Here is a 10,162-nt window from a genome sequence, read left to right as displayed (position 1 = left end):
AAGTTTAGGTTTATTGTCCATGGTAATTGGTACCTCTTCTATATGATCATCTAAATGCTTCAAATGGAGCTACCAACATAACAAAAGTTTGTCCAAGTTCAAATATTTCTCAACTGATCGTAGTGTTGTAGATTAAGAAACTAGTCTGCATTAAAATAGTAAAGTCACAAGAATGAAAAACACTACCATATCATGATTCATAACACAATACACCAAGAGATATGGATCGCCCTTGAAATTCAGTAAATTTGTCTGCTTGTGGAGAAGATATGCTGAGATCAGGAATACCTCTTTTCTGCTCACACTTGTCTGCAATTGACAGATCTGTCTCAGAGAGAAATTCCAAAATCATTCCTATGTCACAAATGAAATTTCAAACCATCATATCCCTTCCATGTTCACAACTTGTAACAGTCCGGATTTCCAGGTATCCTTTATTGCTTTGATTTTTGGTGTTTTGAGAGGGGACTCGGCGAGTTGGAGCTCAAACTCGCCGAGTAGGATCACGATTCTGGACGCGGGATTTGTTTGGACTCGGCGAGTCCAGGATCTGGACTCGGCGAGTCCGCGCTGTTTAATGAAACCCTAATTTCTCGGGTTTGGGACCTATTTAAAGGGCCTTATGGCCGTCATTTGTACCCATCAGTCCATAGAGAGAAACCCTAGAGTGCTTTGGCGATTTGAGAGAGAAAGGAAGCATTTCTTGACCTCTGTGTGTTGTCTAGCAAAGAGGAGGGAGGTTCTAGCCAAGAGGAGGCAAAGGAGGCTGCTATTCTGTGAATTTGAAGCTTAAATCTTCGATCTAAAGGTATAATTTCAGCTCATCTTCTGTTTTGTGAAGTATGTTGAGTTTTAGGGTTTCTTGTGACCTTTTTGGGTTGATTGGATGGCCAAATAGTCCCTTGCTCGTGGTGGGGCTTTGGATCTGGATCCATAGAGGTCCAGAGAGCCTCATTCATCAAGCTTTATGAAGAACAATGGAGGTCATGACCTTGGGTAATGATATTTGTTGGTATTCCTTCATTTATAGCCATATAGAGGTGGTATGTGCATCAAGTTTGGGACTTTACGTGGTGAATCAGTCTAGAAAGGCCAGATCTATGAATTGTTGGAACAGATCTGACCTTAGAAGCGAGTTTGAGCGTTTGCATGGCATGGACTCGCCGAGTCCGATGAGCAGGCTCGGCGAGTAGCTTGAAGATTGCCTTGGACCGGCCAGTGAGTGGTCCAGTCGAGTCATGGGTTGACTCAGTGAGTCGGGGCGAGTTAGAGAGGGTTGACAGGTGGACTGAGTCGAGCTGGGACTCGCCGAGTTGTTCTTGAGACTCGGCGAGTTGAGTCGGGGTGGCCCCGCGATTCTCCCAGGTGGAACTCGTCGAGTCAGGGGAAGTACTCGACGTGTAAGAAGGAATCCTAGGGTGTTGGTGAAAACGTCTAGACTCGCCGAGTTGCCCTTGTGCACTCGCCGAGTCCGGTCAAAGTTGACCGTTGACCGTTGACCAGAGTTGACCTGTGTTTGACTTCTTAGGGATAGTCAAGCTTAGAAGATGAAAGTGTTAATAAGTGATGTATGATGTTATAGGGAGGTTGTAGCTCGGAGGATCGAGCACGAGAGATTCCGGGATTTAGTAGCTATCGACATTTGCGAGGTGAGTATTCTCACTATACTGTACCCGGAAGGGTTTGATTGTGTGACCGGAAGGTCGGATATGATATGAGGCATATGTGCTAACTGTGATATGTAATTTGGTATATGTGCTATGTGTGATATGCTTAACATGGGCCGGAAGGCATTATGTTATGGGCCGAAAGGCGTTGAAATGTGGAGCGAAGGGTTGACTGGGTAGGACCGGAAGGTTTACCCAGCAGGGACGGAAGTCCCCTGAGACACATGGACCGGAAGGTCAGGGCCTGGAAAGGCGTATGTTCGTAAGTTGTATTTTGGGGAACTCACTAAGCAATTATGCTTACAGTTGTTGTGTATGTGTTTCAGGTACTAGCGAGGACCGTGGGAAGGCGCTGGCGTGATCTGTACACACTGATAGATGATTTATGATCTTGGGATTCATATAGTTTGTATTATGACATGAGACGTGAAATGTTTATGCCTGTGTTGGATTTAAACACTTTATGTGAAATGAAAAAAAAAATTGTTTAAAAATTTCCGTTGTTACACAACTAAATGATATTTTTCTAACAAAAGAACTTCCTAATATTGTGACATAAATTTATTTTATGCTAAAACAATATCTAGGGGCTGCTTTTATAGTGCAAGCAAAAATTTATGTGTATATAAACTAAAACAAGTCAGACGCGGAGGGAGGGGCTACCTTTTTTTGTATCATCATGTTTGGGAAGAGAATCCAAGTTCTCAATTAAGTGGCCTGCCAAATTTCAAAAAGCAGGATGAGTTAATAAAGTTATAAAATTGTTGTCCATGTTTACAACCATATAGAATTTCGTATATGCCCTTGTTAAACATCGAAATATCATATTTATCCGTACTAATATCTAAATATCATATTTACCCTTCTTAATGTTTTAAAATATCATATGTACCCAAATCTATTTTTTGATATTTTTTATTGATTTATAATTTTATTTATATTCCTAAATCATTATAATTGAAAAACATATTAGAAATTGACAAAATTACCCATTGATGTCAAAAGATACTATAGCCTCACTGTTCTGTCAAGTGTCAATATTCAAATGCAGTTACTACGCAAGCACCAAAGGTAGCTCCTCCAGACATGATATGCAGGGACAAATTCTTAGTTCAAAGTACATATGTCCCAGAGGGAACAAAGGAGGAAGATGTCACCTCTAACATGGTTGTTTTTTTTCTAAAAATGTTTTAAGTTCTTTTTTTAATAGTAATTTTATTACCTGATTTATAAATTTGAACAGTTTGTTAGAGATGGTAAAGTTGTTGATGAAAAGAGGCTTAAAGTGATCCTCATATCTCCACCAGACTCACCTGAATCATCACCAATCAATGAAACAATAAAGATAATGCAGAAAGATGATGCTAGAGAAGTGAAAGATGAATTTGTTCAAAAACATACCTCTCATTCCAAATCGAGCAGCCCAGTAGAGGGCAGTCCAACCATTAATGTCACGAAAGTTGACACCAACTCAAGAGTTAAGAATCGGGGTCAAGGCCCATCCCTCTATCAATTGAGACCACGACTCTTCTTCACCACCTTATTTTTCAGATAATAAAATTTGAACAAATCTCACAAGTAATAATAATTCTTCTGAACTTCTGGAACATTTTTTACCTCCTCTAGGGTTACTGATTTGTTTTTCAAGGTACTCGAATTCACGGATTTCACTGCATGTAATACAAACAATAACTTTTCCAGGTGGCAAAGGAGGAGCATAGCAACAAAGGACTCCCTCTAGAATAATCTCAATTCGGACTTCAGTCTCGCCAAACATACAGTACAACTGTCATAACAAGTTAAGTTCCTATAAGGAAAAAGAAAAAAAGAATCCAATTTAGCTTCTATAAATGAGGAATATGAAATGGCTCATAGAACAAATAAAGGGAACATAAAATTTACCAAATCTATTTGGTTAAGTAAGGGACCATGAGTGCATACCCCAAACATACAAGTGAAACATGCTATTGAAACTATTTTATTTTTATTTTTTTAAAGTTTTTTCTTATGAAAGCATTGCATTTTGAAAGTACAATGCTATACTTGGGGTATACTTTCAAAGTTTACCCATTTTTAGCATAGTACAATACTTTATAAGGAAAAATGTTAATTTTAAACATAAAAAATAACCGTAACTGTTACTTATTGATCCTAACTGCTCTTTTTTTTTATAGGTAGTAGAAATAAGAGGATATATGAAAGTCAAACATAATGTACATATTTTTTTGTTACTCGTTGATCCTAACTGTTCATGGACACTTCTAAAATCATCCAAAATTTAAGCCTAACATATGCAAAGGAGGCAATCTATTTTCTATCCATGATGCAACCTTCTTCTGTTCATAAAAATAATCATAAATCAGCATAAATGTTTAATAAAGAAGGTGCATAAAATTGCATGTTAATTGATGTGTAGGGACAGGATGGTCTTTCTAATCCTTTTAACATCCTTTAAAAAGTGAGAATTTATGTATATAAAAGTTTTTATGGTAATTAATAATCGTCAATGAACCAAACCTTCTTTTCATTTTCCAAAAGTTCTCTTATTGGATGATTTGTAGCTGCCTTTTAGTAACAAAACACACAAAATTATATATATATATATATATATATATATATATATATATATATATATATATATATATATATATATATAGAGAGAGAGAGAGAGAGAGAGAAAGAAAGAGAGAGAATAATAACCATCAGGTCACACTCCGAGTAGTCATCTGCCATTTTCCACTGTTTTAAGATCAATATTTAGTACTAATTCCTCTTTTGTTAATATGACACTTAAAAATATTCTCTCGATTTGGGGAATCCAGCAAATTAACCATCAACATGCACATCAAATAGCACCAGATATTATATTGAGCATCCATATCTGTCAATTACCTATAATGCCCTTTTCCATAATAGAAAAAGATTACACTTACCTCTTAGGTTGTCTCCTGATTAAAGGCTCATCAAGATCAAAGCGTCTATTGGTGGCATTAATCTATCCTTTGTACGCAAACCATCCCTGTTTACCATAACTCGTTTTTCTTTTTGCATGTTGCTTCAAGTTCCCTTGGATTTTCACATCTACCCAACATGTTGTCCACCTATTACGAAAAATCATAATTATTTAAGGAAATAAAAAAATTGATAAATAAGAAAAATCGGTTATAAGCTTTGTAACAACATCATCAACAAACATAACACTCGGAGTGATTTTAGTGGGAAGATTGAAAATAACCTTCATATACATCTCCCCTAATACCAAAACAGGTTTGGATCCACATCTATGTTTGGTTGTCACAAAATCGTTAAGTCGTCGTTAAGTTTATAAATACCCACACAACTTTTAACATCAACATAAACGCCAAAAATGAAAGATAAATGAATAGAAGTAGTTTCGGTAAAAGAAAGTTCAGAAATACCTCTAAAATCAAAACAGAAAAAAGAAAATCAAAAATGAAAAATGAAAGAAACATAGATTAGCAAACCCACTACTAACGATTGATTTAAAAAATGCAAGGGATCTTTACCTGTGTCTCAAAGAACAAAAGAAAATTGGGTTTTCTTTCCTTGCTAGATATGTGGATCTGAAAAAGGAAAAGAACACACACGTGATATAAGATTTAATCCTTTTATCAAAAAATGATGAAAAAATTTCATCTCTTTACCCAGAATCCTAAGCATGTAGAGAGAGAGTGTGTGTGTGAGAGAGACCTTACTCTTTAGTCGGTAATGACTTCTTCATTATCAGACTAAAATCTTCTTCATTATCAGACTAATGCTCGCGATTGGTAAGAATTTGTCCTGTTCAAAAACATTTGAAGACCTTGGGCTTAGTTTCCCGCTCTGATGACTCCTGGTGGTGCCTGGACTCCCTAGACCGACGACGTCAATGGTGGTGGTGGGGTGACGACCAGGGTTCTTTGAGTGAGAACATATAGATTTTTTCACGAAGCGTGTGAGAATTTTGGAAGGGATGGTGGGGAAGAGGGGGTACATGAGAAGAGATTTCAGGCACAATGAAAAGAGTTGATGATTTTTTTAGGAAGCGTGAGCTGGGGAAGAGGAAGTACGGGAGAGTGGAAAGTCTTGCAAGCTCCAGTGCAAAACACTATTGTTTGATGTGCTCTTATCTACAGTGCTCAACATTTTGACAAATTTTAATGTTTACAATTAGCCTCAAAATTGGATAATGGAGTCTTGCAACCTATACTGTAGGGCATCACCTGTTACACAATTGATAATACAGGAAGACAATTAAACGTTTTGTAGAGTAGATAGTGTACTGAATTGACAATGAACAGATCACGAAAATGATGAATTGAAGAACTAACCTTAAACCCTCTGTAAAAAAGGTATGTGTATGCAGACACATCGACATGTGAGTAATGGAATAGTAGTGGTGGGCATCATCTCCATTATCGATAGCAGACATTAAGGGAGGGGGATAACGAACCGTAGAAGGCCATTACATTGAGCAGCCGCACATTTAGAGAGTGAAAGGTAGTGAAGTGGTGCATCGGTGGCTATTGTTTTAACGATCCGGTGGGGGACTGTGGTGGTCCGATAGGAGCGGAGGCAAGAGCGGATGAACCTGGTTCAAAAAACCAGAAGGGTGATTAGGGTTTTCCAGAGAGAGAGAGAGAGAGAGAGAGAGAGAGAGAGAGAGAGAATGCAAAGGTTGAGGAAGAGGGCTGCTTCAAAAGGATTATTAGGGTTTTTTGTTTGAGTATTTTAGGAGAAGAAGGAGATGAATCAAGTGAACAAGGATTATTAAGGTTTTTTGTTAGAGGATTTTAGAAGGAGAGGAAGGAGAAGAATCAGGCGGTTGTTTAATTTTTTGGGATTTCATTTCCCACCATAGATTATTAAAACAACTGAGAACGCGCCTTTCTAAAAAATATAAAACAACACATTTACATGACACACTTTTTATGATAGGTGCCTTCCGTGTTTTTTTTTGGACACTAATTTTAGGCGTGCAAAAATGCGCGTCTTTTATCCTTCAAATTTTGGAAAACTAACATTAAATTTTAGGGCACGCACAAATGCGTGCCCTCTATCAGTGTGTGTCATTAATTGCGCGTTGTAAAAGGCTATTTTTCTAGTAGTGACTTGAGGCTTCCACGCTATTGGGGCTAAGATCTTAAAGACCAAGACTTCAAGCCCCATCAAAAGGTATGTCATCTAACTAGGCTTTTGTAGTATAGTTGCTTCATATTATGCTAGTTAGGATGAAACCTTGGTATATCGAATATTTGCATGTATAATAGAGAAAACATAGATTCAAGGTTTATAGGGTTGCATGTACACCATAGGAGTGTTAGAATGCTCAACTCCCACCAATGGTATCAGAGCCTATGCTTGTTTTTAATTATACTTGCTGATATAGGCTGAAAATCGAAGTTCATATGATGTCTGGACAGCTGACTTGGCGAGTCCAGGGGGACTCGACGAGTCCATGCCTAAAATCATCCAACTCGTCGAGTTTGTTCATGCACTCGACGATTTGGACCCCCTGACAGCATACCTTCAAGTTTTAAGGCTGGAATTGGTCTAGAATCATTACCTTAAACTATTTTGGACTTCTAAAACCTGTTTTTGATTTGGTAATGATTATGGTAAACCAATTTCAAGTTTATGTGTGTTTATGTAATTCTTGAAATTGCTGATATGATTGTTCATACACTTATGAGTTATGGTAGATCATACAAATTATTTGCAAATTGTTGTTAGTTAATTCTTGATTTAAATGTGTTTTAATGGAGTCCATAATTTGTCTTCAAGTTATGGATTACCAAAAGTCATTTCTTTTAAAGATCCATTAAAAAGCCATGAGTTACATAATTGAAGAGTTTTTTCTCATAAATAGTTTTATGGACTCCATAACTTGTCCTCAAGTTATGTATGTTCAAGAGTCTCTTCATTAAAAGTTTTAAAAACCTTAAATAAACTCATAAGTTATGAAAAAAAAAAGTTTTTGAATTCTTCAAAACTTGTCCTTAAGTTTTGAAATTTGTAAAGTTACCCTCATGAATACTTTAATTCCAAGTTAAAGCCTTAGAATTTTAAAAGTTAAAATTCAACCCTTATATTATTGTAATATTAATAGTAAATAATTATATATATGTATAAGAACAAAGTCAGTTTTATCATTAGTAGGCTTCATTCATGAAGTCGGCCTATAAGGGGGGTAAAAGGTTACTGCCTTATAAAATGGCAGTGTATTGGGTGTTCACTCTCACCCACCGCTTCCTTGACTGGTGGAGGGTCGTTGGCCAAACGGGTTTGACAGGACTCTAATTCTCCCTTCATTATAAGTATAATGATAAATATAAAGTAACTAAACCTTTTATAAATTCTCAATCTTAGTTCTGAAATAAATAAATAAATAAATAAAAACCTTGTTTTGTTTAAGGGAGTAACTAAATCTTTTATAAATTCCCAATCTTAGTTACTTTAGGAAAATGTAAATTTGGTGCTAACCCATGAAATTACACTTTGCATTTTGCTTAAGTCGTTAGTGGAGCGTGTGTGGTTAACCGGCACACTAACTTGGATTTAACAAAGTTGGCAAAGGGTGGCTTAAGGTTTATCATAGAATCGGTGGAGCGTGTGTGGTTAACCGGAATATCGATTAGGTGATAAAAATTAAGAGTACAAAGTATATTTGCATGGTTATTCACACCTTGTTTGTGATCCTCTGCATCCCAGTCACAAACTTGAGAGGGCACAATCGAGACTGAAACATGTCATTGAAAAGTTCAATGAATCTCAAAAGATCTAGGAGTTTCAAATCCAATTAAAACCTAATAATTTATTTCATTTTTCATGGTGGAAATTGGTGAATTGTCATTCGCCTACCTTCAAATATTTTATAGCTTGGATTACGGCACCCCTCTTCCGAATTATAAAATATTGTGTTGGATCTAGCCTTAATATTTCATATTGGGTGTTATATTAAGGACTTAAATCAACTAACTTGAATTTCTCCCATTGTAGATGTCGGGTTCAAAAAACTATAATCTTCCCAAATCTCATGGAAATCATACTTCTCTCCCTCCACCTCCTCCAATTATTCTCCCTGAACCACAAGCTCGAAGACTTGAAAAGTTCAAGATCACTCAAGCCCTGCTTGCAATGAAACATAAAGATGGAAGACATGTGTGCACTCATGTCTTAGGAATGAAGTCACACATTTACCGGTTGAGAATGTTGGGTGTCGTTGCCCCAATGAATTTGGCTATCGACTAGGTTGTTCAGTCACTTCCTGAGTCGTATAGTGAGTTCATTAAGAACGACTATGTGACAGATCACGACATGACCCTAATAGATCTATCTTATTTGCTTGTTGCTGCTGAATCAGAAATGATTTCGCACAATGGTCAAGCAAATATGGGTGGAAGGTCTATTTTTCAATCTTACATGGACATTGACAATGGCAACATTGGAAGTCCAGAAAAGCTTTCTCTTCCCAATGGAAAGGGATCGGCCTTGGTCAACCCGGTTGACCAAAAGGTAAAGGGAAAAGCTAAGTCTGTGATAGGCCTGTTGGATTAGGTGTCTAAGTTCATAACTATTTTTGGAATGTACTTGACCCGATTAGCATGGTCCATTTGGGTTACATGGCATCATGCATATAGATAGACCAAAATGAGAGAAATAACACTTAAGGTTTATTAATATATTTTAAGTTCTAATATATTAATAATATTATTTAATTAGTATTGATCAAGAATTAATTTGGAATTAATTAAGTGATCAAAAGCAGAGTAATTAAATATATGGGTTGATTGTGTAAGTCACCCATACTTGTATAGTGGGCTAATGCACCATGAATTATCAAGTTGGGCTAAAACCCATGGGATGCTCCATGGTGTCTTTGAACCCATGGATCATGGAAATGAAGAGCCATGTCAAGTTAGGGTTTACATGGTGTAACCCTACTTATGACACACTATAAAAGGAATATGTGAGCAACCAAAATCGGCACTAGTGTGAGAACAAGAGGGCGTAGCCGATTTTAGAAGTGTTCTATTTCTCTCAAGGTTATTCCATGTGTATTTGGTGTTGTGTGAAACATTTGAGGCATCACACTTGAGGTGCTAGGCTCACAAGGTTCTCAAGGAATCCAAGCAACTAAAGGTATGTATTTCTTATTATCTTTTATGTTTAAAAGTTCCCCATGTATACTAGATAGGTTAAGAACCTTGGAAAATCAATTTTGCATGTATCATAGTAAAACATAGATCCAAGGTTTCTAGGGTTTCATGTACACCTTAGGAGTGTTAGAATGCTCAAAACCCTACAATGGTATCAGAGCCTAGGCTTGTTTGTTTGATACTTGATGCAAAATTGTGAAAAAAAAAAAACTCAGTTTTTCTGCACTCTGTAGCATGAACTTGTCGAGTCCATGGGGGGACTCGACGAGTACATGAGTAAACTCATCCTACTCGTCGAGTAGGTTCATGCACTTGACGAGTAGGAGCCCCAGAATG

This window comes from Lactuca sativa, chromosome 6 (genome assembly GCF_002870075.4).
Source record: "Lactuca sativa cultivar Salinas chromosome 6, Lsat_Salinas_v11, whole genome shotgun sequence".
NCBI classification, from domain to species: domain Eukaryota; kingdom Viridiplantae; phylum Streptophyta; class Magnoliopsida; order Asterales; family Asteraceae; genus Lactuca; species Lactuca sativa.
Note: the sequence above shows the minus strand (reverse complement) of the source record.